The sequence below is a fragment of the Rhinolophus sinicus genome, chromosome 17, assembly GCF_057876585.1.
Source record: "Rhinolophus sinicus isolate RSI-liver-muscle chromosome 17, RSI-T2T, whole genome shotgun sequence".
In the NCBI taxonomy this organism is placed as follows: domain Eukaryota; kingdom Metazoa; phylum Chordata; class Mammalia; order Chiroptera; family Rhinolophidae; genus Rhinolophus; species Rhinolophus sinicus.
Window position 1 is genome coordinate 114,981,245 of NC_142517.1, and position 14,300 is coordinate 114,995,544.

The 14,300-nt window shown below is 40.8% G+C and overlaps 1 pseudogene; it reads left to right on the forward strand.

Moving 5' to 3' along the window:
* LOC109439107 (survival of motor neuron-related-splicing factor 30 pseudogene) overlaps positions 1-10,194 on the forward strand; it is a 33,638-nt pseudogene extending 23,444 nt beyond the window's left edge.
* The last annotated feature ends 4,106 nt before the right edge of the window (positions 10,195-14,300 follow it).

A 14,300-nucleotide genomic window follows, 5' to 3' on the forward strand; every position in this document is an offset into this window, starting at 1 on the left:
AAGCCATCTCCAGACTGGTAGGAAGGTCAGAGACATGGAACGGGCTGGCCCCACACCCACATGTGACCATTAACAATCAGGAGGGTTATTTCAGCTGTGGGGTTCCCCCATCTCCTAAAGGAATGAGAGATCCCAGCCTCAATCCAGCCCAGGGCTCCACTGCCGGGGAGAAAAGTCCCCATAAGTTTTGGTTGTAAAAAACAGTGGAGATTGTGACTGAGTAAGACTGAGTGCAGTTGCATTCACATGTGCTCTTCTTAAAGGGACCGCTCATGGACTTACCCACCAGTGGAATCACTTGCTCTGAGCTCCAGCACTGGGGCAGCAGCTAGAAAGGTGGCAGGAACATATGGTGAGGAACTGAGTTGTCTGGCTTGGGACAGAGGCTGGACAGGTGGCTTTCTCCTCGACGGAGGAGCTGGCAGAGGCCATTTTTTCTTTGTTGAGCCCTCCCTCTTCCCAGCACGCGAACACAGGTGGCCACTATTTCTGAGTCTCTGCTGTTTATTTGCCCTGCACCAGTGATTTGAGACCTGGCCCAACCCAACATTTGGGCACACACAGGCGGCTTTCAGTGGCTTTCTCATGCAGACCACCAGCCTTGGCTCAAGCTGCACTTTCCTGGAGTCTCTCAAAGTTTGCAGAACCCAGCTAAGCAGCATCTGGCTTGAGCTTGTCCTATACCTCTGGCTGTGCAGCTATAAGCCAGCACTAGTGGCAGCCAGGCTTGCTTCATGGCTTGGCCTCTCAAAGGCACTTCTAAGCACAGCACAGGTGGCAGACATCTGCGGATTTCTTTCTGGCTCCTTTAGGTGGTCCTGGGTGGGGCACGGGATGTGGCTGAAGTAGACCTAAAGTGGATCTCCTCCAATGTGTTCCTGGGGCTGGCACCCCCATTGGCCAGCTTCAGAACAAGCTGGAGCATCACCTAGCCATGATACACCCAAGGGGCGTATTGGGCAGGCACCAGAGTCCTATGAGGCAGATCTTGCTCTGTAGGATCAGCCCCTGCACAACAACCCTTCCACTGTAGACAAGGCCAGTCCTCACAACCAGCGAGCCCAAGGGTCAGTCCCTCCCATTGATGTGCAATTATCAACCAAGGCTCAACTACAAGAGGAGGGCACACACAACCCACAGAAAGGATGCTCTTGGAGTACGTGGCTCAGGTGAACAGAAAGACTGTGCCACTGAAACTGACAGCACACCTACTACATAATGCCACTCTACTAAGACTGGAAGACATAGCATCCCTACCTAATACATAGAAACAAACACCGGGAGGCAGCCAAAATGGGGAAACAAAGAAACATGTCACAAATAAAAGAACATAACAAAGCTCCATAAAAAGAATTAAGTGAAATAGAGATAAGGAATCTATCAGATGCAGCGTTCCAAACACTGGTTATAAGAATGTTCAATGATCTCATAAAAATGGAGATGAAAACCATGAAAAAGAAACAGACAGAAATAAAGGATACAATAATGGAAACGAAGAATATATTACAGGAAATCAACAGTAGAGTAGATGAAGCAGAGGATCCAACCAGCAATGTAGAAGATCAGGCAGCAGAATATAACCAACCAGAACAGCAAAACCAAAAAAGAATCCAGACAATTGAGGAGAGTTTAAGGGGCCTCTGGGACAATATCAAGCATACCAACATTTGCATTATAGAGGTACCAGAAGAAGAGAGAGAGCAAGGAATTGAAAACCTATTCGAAAAAATAATGATCGAAAACTTCCCTGATCTGGTGATGGAAATGGACATATGAGCCCAGGAAGCACAGAGAATCTCAAACAAGATAAACCCAAAGAGGCCAACAGCAAGCTACATCATAATGAAAATGACAAAGGTTAAAGACAAAGAGAGAAACTTAAAAGCAGCAAGAGAAAAGCAGTTAGTTACCTACAAGGGAGCCCCCATAAGCCTATCAGATGATTTCTCAACAGAAACTTTGCAGGCAAGAAGGGAGTGGCAGAAAATATTCCAAGTGATGAAAAGCAACAACATACAACCAAGATTGCTCTACCCAGCAAAGTTGTCATTTAGAATTGAAGGACAGATAAGGAGCTTCCCAGACGAGAAAAAGCTGAAGGAGTTCATCATCACCAAACCAGTATTACAAGGACTCTTAGAGGGACTTCTTTAAGACGGGAGGGGGTTAATAACTGGTTAAAGGGGAAGGGATTAAGAAAAACAAATTAGTTGTTATACAGTAGTCATGGGGATGTAGGGTATAGCATAAGGAATACGGTTAACAGTATTGTAATAACTAGGTATGGTTCCAGATAGGTATTAGATCTATCAGGGTGATAGATGGGAATGGGGTTGGGGTCAGGGTGAAAAAGGTGAAGGTATTAAGAAATGTAAGTTGATAGTTAATACAGTATGTGGTATATAATCAACAATGTTGTAAAGATCATGTGAGGTGCCAGATGGGCACTGGACTTATCAGGAGGATCACATCCTAGACTGTGTAGATGCCTGACCAATGCACTGTACACCTGAAGAACTGAAGTAGAATAATATTGAATGTTAACAATAACTAAATATATAGATATATGTAGTCACAGGATACGGAGTACAACATAGGGAAGATATTCAATGGTATTGTAACAGCTATATAAGATGTCAGAGGGGTAGTATCTTGAGGGGTGGGTTATCACTTTATGAGGGGTTTAAATGTCTAACTATTACATTGCTTTGTACACCTGAAACTAACATAAAAAATTATATTTGAAAAAAACATTTGAGGACAAAATAAATGAACAAACAAAACAATAACAGACTCACAGATGCAGAGAACAAACTGATGGTTGCCAGAGGAGAGGGGGGATGGGGAGATGGATTATAAAGGCAAAGTATTAAGAATACAAATTGGTAGTTACAAAATAGTCAATGATATGTAAAGTACAGCATGGAGAATGTGGGCAATAGTGTTGCAATAACTACGTATAGTGCTCGGTGGGTACTGTACTAATTACAGGGATCACTGCATAAATTATATAAATGCTAATAGCTATGCTGTATTCCTGAAACTAATATAAAATAACACTGAATATGAAGTGGAACTGCAGAAAAGTAAATACTGAAAAAAAGAAAAACTGTCAAAATGATAAAAAACAAGGAAAACATGACAAATTTTCACTGCCAAAAGGAGTCAAGAAGATATGACAACTAAATGCTATGTCCTGGATGAGATTCTGAACAGAGAAAAACATTAGGTAAATGCTAAGGAAATATGAATAAATTGTAAAATGAAATATGAATAAATTATGTACTTCAATTAATAATATATCAATTTGGTTCATTAACTATGGCAACTGTACCATACTAATATGAGATGTTAATAGTAAGAGAAGCTGAGTGCAGGGTATACATGAACTTTTGAAACTTTTCCGTAAATCTAAAACTATTCAAAAGTAAAATGTTTATTTAAATAAATACATCTCCATGCATATTGATTACATCCACAAAATATTCTAAAGGTGGAGCCAGGTGAAAACCAGCAACAAATATAAGAATTCAGGAATACATAGAATTTCCCAATATTTTGGCCTGTCCTCTGCCCCCTTTGCAGTAGTTCTGTCATCATCATTACCTGTCTGTTTTATGCCATACATAAGCAAGTGGATTAGTAATCATTTATTTATCTGGTCTGGTGCCACTGAAATATATGACTTTCATTTTGAATACATCATCCCAGAGCATCTCAAGTAATTATGATTTTAAGTAAGTCATCAGGTACTAATGACACAGGTATATTGGAGTTAGATTCCCTGTGGAGCTGCTGGCAACAATGAGTGATCACATAGCATCTGTGGGTGTCCTGCGTCTGGTCACTCCAAAGGGTCACTCCACTACTTATATAGAAGTGAAGGATGGATTTTATCCTGGTCTTACTGTTTAATTTTGCAAGTTGCTCCAAAGGTGGGAGTACAGATGCAGCTCATGGTAAAGCAGTTGGACACAGTGCTGATGTAAGGAACGGACAAACCTGCAGAGGATTTTAATGAGTTTATTTGAGGCAAACTGACGATAATTACCAGGAAGCAAAATCTCAATGGATTGAGAAAAGGCTCTGGAGAATGGCAGTTTGCAGCTTATTTTATACATCAGAATCAAAGGAGGAGACATAAGGAGATTTACATAAAATCCATTGATGGTAAATGGGTGGGTGGGGGGGAGAAAGCAAAGCAGGGAAATCTCTGAGATTGGATAAGAAATAAAATGGAGAGGCTCATATTTCTTTTGCATTGGTGGGTACAGGATTGTTAATATTAACATTTACAGCACATAGAGATGGTGTTGGGGAACAAGGTAACAATGAGGGGTTCTGTGGCCTCCTGCTGTGGTGGGAGGTTGTATCCTGAGGGGTCCAGAAAAAGGGATAACTGACATTCCAAGGTCCTGTTATCTTAGATGCAAAAAAGACAATAGACAGGCTTATTTAAGGTAAAGATTGACCTTTGTCAAGGAAGCTACAGACCTAGGACCAGACTGCCGATCATAACCCACTTTTAGTTAAGAATTTGTATGTTCAGACCATCCTGTGTAGTTAATTTCAGTCTCTGAGTTTGTAGGGACTGCCATGCAGGCCTCCCCTGAGCTTGTCAGGTTTTGTATATGGTCCCTTTTTCATCCACAACAGGATGCTCAGTATTTCTCCTAAATTCCAAGGCTTTTCTAAATGTAGTAATTCTGAGACCCACAAGTAAAACCCTCAGAATAAATATAAGATGTATATTTATCAAATAATCAATTTAATCAAAGCTATTAAATTGTCTTGTATAACACACATTTTCCCTTCAACCACTTCTTGAACATTAATAATGTAAAAACAATAAGGGGATTTCTAAACAGAAATAAAATAATAATAAAAATCCTGAAATTTATATGGAACCACAAAAAACCCCAATTGCCACAGCAATCTTGAGAAAGAAGAACAAAGCTGAAGGAACCACACTTTCTGATTTCAAACTATATTACATAGCTATAATAATCAAAACAATATGGTATTAATGATGTGGGGATATTTTCCCATGACTCCCCAAATGATGTAGGTGATGTTGGATCTGCCAGCAGTTTCTAAGTGTGGGCCGGGATCGTGTCTCATGAAGCCTAAGAATGGAAACACGGACCAGGGAGAGGCAAAAAGTTTTAAAAAGAGGATAGTTTATTAGAGGCAGGAGAAGAGGTTGCAGCTCCCAAGCGGGAGGGGGTCCTGAATGGGGGTGTCCCATGACTGAGGCAAAAGCTCTTACTTTTATACCTTCCCTTGCCTGCTTGGGGAAAGGGGCTGGAAACTTCTAATTGGATTCATCTATCAGGTTTGTCCTGTTTGCTCATCCTGAGGAGATTAACGAACCAAACCATTCCTATATATCAGATCTGCTCCTTTGTCCGGCCAGAAGGGATTTGAGATTATCTATTAACCTTAAGGCGTACTCTCATGTCTGTGTCCTGGAGTGAAGGAGACATTCCAGGACCTGGAGTTTCTGGATATGGCTGCTTTTTGTTTATTCCATCAGGGACCTCCCTATCTACCTAGTAATCATACTAACTAATCTGTCTCATTGGCATAAAATCAGACACATATAACAAAGAAACAAAATAAAGAGACAAGAAGTAAACCCATATACATAGGGGAAGTTAATTTACGACAAAGGAGCCAAGACAATACCATAGGGAAAGGACAGTTTTTTCAATAAATGGTGTTGGGAAACTGGACAGCCAAATACAAAATAATGAAGTTACTATCTTACACCATACATGAAAGTTAATTCAAATTTGGTTAAGGACTTGAACGTAGGACCTGAAACCATAAAACTCCTAGAACAAAACATGGGTGGTAACTCTTTAACATCAGTCTTAGCAATGATTTTTTTCTTAATCTGACACCAAAAGCACCAGCAACAAAAGTAAAAATAAACAAGTGGGACTAAATCAAACTAAAGAGTTTCTGCACAGTGAAGGAAATAATTAACAAAATAAAAAAGCAATCTACAGATTGGGAGAAAATATTTGTAAAGCATATATCTAATAAGGGTTTAATATCCAAAAAGTACAAAGAAATCATAGCACTCAATAGCCAAAAGAAAAAAAAAAATACCTAATTTTAAAATCTAAATAGACATTTTCCAAAGAAGGCATACAGATTGCCAACAGGTACGTGAAAAGATGTTCAATATCACTAATCATCAGGGAAATGCAGCTCAAAACCAAAATAAGACATTGCTTTCACCTGTTAAAATGGCTATTATAAAAAGACAAGAAATAACAAGTTTTGGTGACAATGTGGAAAAAAAGGGAAACTTGTGCACTGTTGGTAGAACTGTAAATTTGTTCAACAATTATGGAAAACAATATGAAAGTTCCTGAAAAAAATTAAAAGTAGGACTATCATACAATCCAGCAGTTCAATTTCTGGTTATTTACCTGAAGGAAAGGAAAACACTAACCAAAAACTTATCCTCATCCCCATGTTATTACAGCATTATGTATAATAGCCTGTGTCCATTAATGGGTGAATGGATAAAGAAAATGTGGCATACAATTGGATAGCAAACGAAGTAGATGAACCTTGAGGTCATTATGCTAAGTGAAATAAGTCAGACAGTGAAAGCAAATACCATGTGATTTCATTATATGTGGATCTTAAAAACAAAATAAACAAACAAAACTAAAACAAAAACAAACTCATAGATACAGAGAACAGAATGGTGGTTGCCAGAGGTAGAGGAATGGGAAGATGGGCAAAATGAGTGAAGGTGATCAAAAAGTACAAACTTCCAGTTGTAAAATAAATAAGCCCTGGAGATATAATGTACAGCATGGGAACTACAGTTGTCAATACTGTATTGCATATTTGAAAGTTGCTAAGAGAGTAAATCTTAAAAGTTTCATCACAAGAAAAATATTGTATTTGTGTATGGTAATGGATGTTAACTAGACTTATTGTGGTGATTATTTCACAACATACAAATATTGAATAATTATTTTGTACACCTGAAACTAACGTAGTGACATATGTCAATTCTCAGTAAAATAAAAATTGAATGAGCTGAAGACATACTGTTATTTTATTTATTTTATTTTTATTTATTTGTGTGTGTTTTATTAGTTTCAGGTGTACTAATTAGTTTTTTTTTATTATTAGTCTCAGCAATGTAATAGTTAGACTATTGAGCACAGAATTCCTTAATGGGTAAGGAAGCAATGTCGGCAGTCACATAATTAAAGGAGAGACTTTTTAAAAATGATAGTTTTTACACAATTATCAACTGTGAATCAATATGAACATTAAAAAAAACAAGCATGTCTTATTAAGTAGAGTGTTTGACTGAAAAGGGAATTTTTAAGAGATGAATTAGTGATGCTTCTCCAAGTCCATGAAAGGTTTGAAAGGTTCCTATTTACCCTACGAATCTGGTCATCTTCCCATGAGCCTCTTGGTTTGCCTTCTTCCTTATTTCAGTAAATTGCTTACCCATTTCTTCATGTCACATACCAAGTAATCATTGTTAATTTTCCCTTTTTCTTATTCCTCTCCTATTCTCCATTGCCAAACATTGTATTTTCTATCTCCAAATCATATCGTAAATTCCCCGTGCTGACCAATACCACCCCTTGTTCAGGCCCCCATGGATGGCTTCAGGGCAGTACCCTCTTAAGTGCTCTCCTTGTTTCCAAACCTGCCCATCAACAGTCCATTATCCCTGCAGCAGAGAGAGGGACTTTTTAAAACCCTTACTAAGTCTATCACTTCCTGTTAAAAGGAAAATAAATAGTCTTCAAATCAAACCTATTATTATACCCTACAAAGAACTGCATCCTGACATAGTAACTATTCAAGAAATATTTTTTGCATAAAAAATAAATACAACAAAGAAGGGTTTTTAAGGGAGACTCCCAAGAAAGGAAGTAACTCCAGCAAATTAATAGTGAAGGAGGGGAGAGGAGACAGGAAGATGATCTGTAAGGTGACACAATCTAAGCAGGTCACAGCTCCACAAAAAGCAGTTTGTTGCTGGGTCTGTGATCAACCTCCAGAATGACCCGTGAAACCCTTCAATCTTTGAATGATGTGTCTGCATACTCCCCTACCCTACATCCCACCCTCAAAACTTTTAGTTCCATCACGCCAAAGCAGACACTGAGAAAGCCAGAGTCTCCTCAATAAATGTTTTAAAAAGGAAGAAAGGAAGGAAGGAAGGAAGTGAGGGAGGAAGGGAGGGATTAAGGAAGGGAAGAAAGGAGGAAGGAAGATAGGACTGACAGCTTCCATTTCCTTTTATCATGAGATGTTCACTCTTGGAACCCAGGCACCATGCTGCGAAGATGCTCAGGCCGCTCCAGGTTAAGGCCCATGCAGACAGGAACTGACAGCCAGCACCCACCTGCCAGCCCTAGAAGTGAGCGACCTTGAGAGTGGATCCTCCAGTCCCAGTTCAGCCACTTCAGGTTGACACAACATTGACCAGAGCTAAGCTGTCTCCAACAAGCTTTCCTGTTGCGTCCCACTCGACAAGAGTTGTGGGGAGCGAGGAGGACGGAACAGGGTTAAGAAAAGACAGTAGCCATGAATAGATCATAAGCAGGGCCAAGGGACCCCCAGTCTCAAGGACTGAATGCCCCAAATTGGGCGTATGCATTAGCTTTTATTAATTAGATGGGGGAAGTAAAGGAGATAAAGCTTGTCAATCTCAAGATCTGTGAATCCCACACATCATAATAGAAAACCAATTCAAGCCAACCACCCTTGCCTGCAGGCAGCTGAACCACAAGTCTCAGGATGTTTATACTTCTCCCAAGGGACAAAACCTTTATGCATATGAATAGATGGAGAGCACATCACTGAATCACTTCCCTTGCAGGTTTTGGGAAGGAACGCAGCCACAGAGGCAGAGGCTCTCCTTAGCCTGGAGAAGGTGGGGGGCTGTGCCTACCTCTATGAACCCTGTGGGTTCTCCTGTTGGTTCCCACTTGACTGCACCTGGCTTGAGTTGTGCCCCACCCCAACCCCCGGAATCTTACTCATCATTGGCTGACCAGCCATCTTTCTGGGGCCAAACAGGGAGACATGAGGTGTAAGCACAAAGGTGAAGCAAAGTCCCTGAAAGGATCCGGTTCACAGACTCTCCTTTCTTTAGGGGCAGGTACAGGGGACAGACGGGCAGGCTGCTGCGTGGCAACACTTTCCCGAACTGTGGATACATAAACACAATAAACAATTGCTTTTTAAAGCCACTGAGTTTTGCTTTTTCAGACTGAATCACCTTCTTGCACCGAGACTTTTTTGCTGCTACTCCCGCTGTTGCTGCTACCCATGGGCTTGTTTTTAGAATAGGCTCTGTTGTTGACCTGTTGCCATTTCACCTTCTGGTTCTCCCTCTCCTGCTCAAGTTCTTTCTCCACACTTTTTTCAAATTTCTCTGCCACCCATGGGCTCATTTGCCCCAGCCTTTCCTGCCGCCTGGCTCCCAACCAGAGGATCCTGCCAAACAGCTGAGAAAGCTCAACTCCAGCAAGTTGAAGCTATGTTATCTGGAAATGGAGAAAAATAAAGGTTTGCTAAAATTAAAGAAAAATTTACAAGAAGTTATAGAACTAACCAAAGACCTTCTGTCAACTCAACTTTCTGAAACTCTTGCAAATTCCGACAGTTTTTCTTTTACTCAGCCCACTCATTCGTGAAAAGTAGGAGACAAGTGTATGGCAGTCTGGAGTGAAGACGGACAGTGTCCTGAGGCAGAGATTGAGGAGACAGATGAAGGAGGCGGCACCGCTGCAGTCACCTCTGATGGCTGTGGCAGTGCTGGAGTGACCCCACCCCGGAACCTCAGCCTGTAGAAGGCAGGCTGGCAAAGGAGCGTGGTGGCAACAAACCTACGTCAAAAAAGAAATGAGTGCCCAGCAGCGTGAATATAAAAAGAAGAAAAATTTGAAAAAAGCACGGAGAATGAAAGAACTTGAGCAGGAGAGAGAGAACCAAAAGGCGAAATAGCAACAGGTCAACAACAGAGCCTATTCTAAAAACAAAGAAGGCCAGGTAAAGGGGGATATTGTTGCTTTACCTGAGAATGAAACGGGCACAGTTGGAGTAGGAATTCGTGGGATTGCTGATAAACCTCTGACACAGTATCGAGATACCTCTAAATATGATGTCGGGCATTTGCTGCATCAATAATCAGCAAAACTGTTGTATTTCATCTCCTTTCATTACCTTTCCATCCTTATATTTTTTAAAGGTAAACTATTTGTTAGATGAGTAAGGAAGACATTCTTGTTGTCATTGTTTGACTTCAAGAGAATGAAACTTGAAATTGCATTTGATAACTGCTATTCATTTAACTTTCTTCATTACTACTACCACAATTTCCTCAAAGTTTGCTGGATGAAGCAACTTTTCTAGGTAGATGCTGCTTAAATAAAGCACTTAGATGAATTCTTGATCGTCCTACTACCAGGCCCCCACTTAATGGATGGCATATACTTTTTGCAAACTCCTAACCTGTAACTTTCAGAACCTTTGAACTTGCCACATATTCTAGCGATTCACTGGAACATCAAAGCAAAATACCAATCTGGTACAGCGATTTTTTCTTTTTTATTATCTTCAACTTAAACCTAGCTGTTGCCCAATAAAGCCTAAAAATAGGCTTTATTGTAAATGGCAAAGTTTGTTTTGAGGTTTTTCCTTCAATAACTTGTTTCCTGAGCCTATTAGGCCATTTCTAAAACTGATCCAGCTCTTTTATTCTTTTCATTTAGTTTTATGCAAGTTTTAGTTTTATGCGAGAAACCATGTTTAGGATCAGCTACCTTTTCTAATTTTTTGTTATTGTTGTTTTGGGATTTTTTTTTTTAATTTGCGTTTTTCCTGTGTTAATTTTTCACTTATGGTAGTAGTACCATTTTTTGGATGTGTAATGTTTATATGAGCAAACAAAAGCTGATGTATCTACTCTGTATACAGTGTAGATAGTATTTTTATAAAAAATAAAAACCAAGGCTAAATTAATGAACAAGAGTACTGAATGTTTCATCATTAAAAATTTACTGTATTTCTTGTGCATTAATCTGACCGTAATTTCCCTGTATATTTACGTTCATGTAGCTGAGTTTGTAATTTTTGTTAACTAGATGGAGTTGTAAGCATTTGTTAGTATAAATGAACATCACAGTTATCCTGAGCTGAGTTTAAGCCAAATATATGCATAGAAATTAATAGAAGATGGTGATTTTTAGGATATGTTCATTTAAGTTTTTGTGTGTTTAACTTTATTAAATAAAGTGTTTTTAAAATTGAAAAAAAAGCCACTGAGTTTTCAGGTGTTTTGTTACAAAGCAAAAGTAACTGATATAGATTCTGTTATCCCAAAATAAAGTACTAAAATCAAAATAAATCTAAAATGTTGCATTGATTTAGGGACTGGATGGGAGTGCAAGCTGGAAGGGAATTGAGGAGACCATTCATATAAACCTAAGCAGCCTCAAAGATGCCAACAATGAGGGCTTAGAGCAACATACAATAAGTATAATTGAAGCTGAAATAAATGGAATCCTTGCTATGTGGTAGCAGAAATTTTGACAACATAGTTGTTTGTGAAAATGTAGAAAATAGGAAATATATTTAACAACTCCAATCATCTGACTATGAAGATTTCTATGCAGAAAATTAAAAGTTCTACCCAGTTTCTTATCCCTACTTATGATAAAATACCTAGGATACAGATGACCTAAAAATTAAACTGTTAAATTCAAATGAATTAGAACTTGCTAAGTTTGAAAATAATAAATTGTTTCTTATTTTCAGCCTCTCCAGGGGACAATTTTCAAATTACAAAGGGTCTCAGACCAAAGATTAATTTGAAGCTGGAATTAGGTGATTCCTTTTTACAGATCTCGCAGGAATCCAAAATGGTGTTTCATAAAATCTTTTGGACAAAGGAAAGACCACCTCAGGATTTTAAAGGAATTCCTTCCAGATCTTCATTATACAAAAGGGCTTCTAATCCTCTTCTGGGAATCATCCCACAAGAACTTTATAGGGAACTCCATTTTTGCCAAAAAAAAATCAGTTTCTACGTAAAAGCATTAATTCATTTTAAAGTATAAAATGAATTTCATTTACAGCATGTTTAAGCCTGCATGTTTGAAGACATTATATAGATATATATTCTTATCTTTTAATGCAATTAGGAGCCATCCCCTTGCAGCCATCTAGTAGTTCTAAAGGTTATGTGAAGATTTCTGTCCCTTCTAGGAGCAGGTCAGAACATGTACCCATCTTTAGTTCCCACGATGATTCATTTTGGATAATCATGAACTTGATAGAGAAACTGGTATTCTGAGGTTAACACCAATTCTCTCTGTGCTGGCCATAAGCACCTCACTAAGGAAGTAACTACACAGTGGGCGGTCTGCCTGTGGACACAGAATTGGCTGACCATCCCCAAATTATATGGTCCTGGAGGACGCTTTTACCTGAAGAGTTTTCTGCTACCGCTTCTCTACTCCTTCCCACGTGTGATTAAAAGCACCCCCTGGTACCCTGGGTGGCACACTGGGCCTCTCTGCCAGATCTGACCCTACCTTTCTAGGGCCCTGTTCTATCAGGAGGTTCTAGTGGCCAGCACACTCAAAGACCAACTCTTCCAGGCTGGCATTGCAATGGGCGCCAATGGAAAACTCTGCTTCTCACCCCACCTGGTCACGCCTCTGCATGTCAACAAAAGCCTTCTGAACCCAGCTGCCTAGGCTCAACAGTGACCTCAGGTAAAACCTGGCACCTGTAATGAGAAGTCCAGCATTTCTGTCCTCCCTTTCTGCTCTAGCTCAGTCAAAATATCCTGTGTAGGACATAGTAGTCTAGTTATTGCCATGGGATTGTTTGAACAAATATCTTCTGTCTAATGTCTTTCTTCTTCTTTTCCACCTGGAAAAATCTTTCAAAATCTTGGTCAATAATTGCTTTTTGAAGACTACACCTTTTCTATAGATCACATCTCCCAGACTGTGGAGGGTGCTCCTTACAACACCCACAACCTACGATGTATGCTCAGACCACATCCCCAAATTCTACCATCTGCCCCACCATACCCCACTTTCATTATCTACATATCACACAGGAGGCATTGCATTATAATGACCTATGACACACACTCTTGACAACATACTTGCTATGTGCTATCCTTGCTTACTGACTGCATTTTATAAAGTGAAAACTTACAACCCCTGATGTCCTAGTCCCTGTCCTAAACTAAACTGCGTTGTTTTCCTTCCCTTTCTTCCCTCCCTCCCTTCTATTCCCTCCCTCCCTCCCTCCCTCCCTCCCTCCCTTCCTTCCTCCTCCTTCCTTCCTACCTCCTTTCCTTCTTCCCTCCCTCCTTCTCTTCCTCCCTTCTTCCCTCCCCCTTCCCTCCATCCCTTCCTTCCCCCTTCCTTCTTTTCCCCCTCCCTCTCCCTCCCTTCCTTCCTTCTTCCTTCCTCTTTCCCTCCTTCCCTCCATCCCTCCCTTCCTTCCTTCCTTTCGCTCCCTTCCTCCCGCCCTCCCTCCGTCCCTCCTACCTTTCTTCCCTCCTTCTCTTCTATCCCCCTCACTCCCTTCCTTCCTCCGCCCTCCCTCCTTGCGCCCTCCCTCCCTCTCTTCCTTCCTTCTTTCCTCCCTCCCTTCCTTCCTTCCTTATTCCCCATGTGGGGCAGCGGATCCATGAAGTTACAATTTCCATGGCCACCCTAGGGAATGTTGAAAGCCGGTGGCAAAGGAAGTTAAGACAGGAGGTCCGAGCAGTCGAGACCTGAAAGCCCAAGTCAAAAGTAAGGGGGCGAGGTCGTGGACCTCAGAGAGTAACATGCACGCAGGTGTGGGGTGATCTCGTGGCAGCAGGGGTTGATGGGAAAAAATAGACTGACAACCCAATGCAATCTTGTTGGAACCTTGGAAACAGTTGCGTCCCGAACAGCAACTCCGGCGAAGCCTAAAGGAGAAGTCCCGGAAAGCCTGTCCCTGCAGGATTTCATGTGGCCCGCTTGAGGCCGACTCCTTTCAGCTTGATTAGGGGTGGGGCCAAGGTACACGGTCAGAGGGGATGAGCAGGGACTGGAGGCCCCACGTGGAACTGTTCATACATCGGTCCCCTTCTAATGAGCAGCCCTAGTTGACACTGGCGCAGACTGCAGTCTTGTTTATGGGAACCCAGAACTGTTCCCCGGACCAGCAATCTGCATTGATGGCTACCCATCGATGGCTACGGGGGAAAGACTGTGACTGTGAAAGCTGTTTCCTTACCA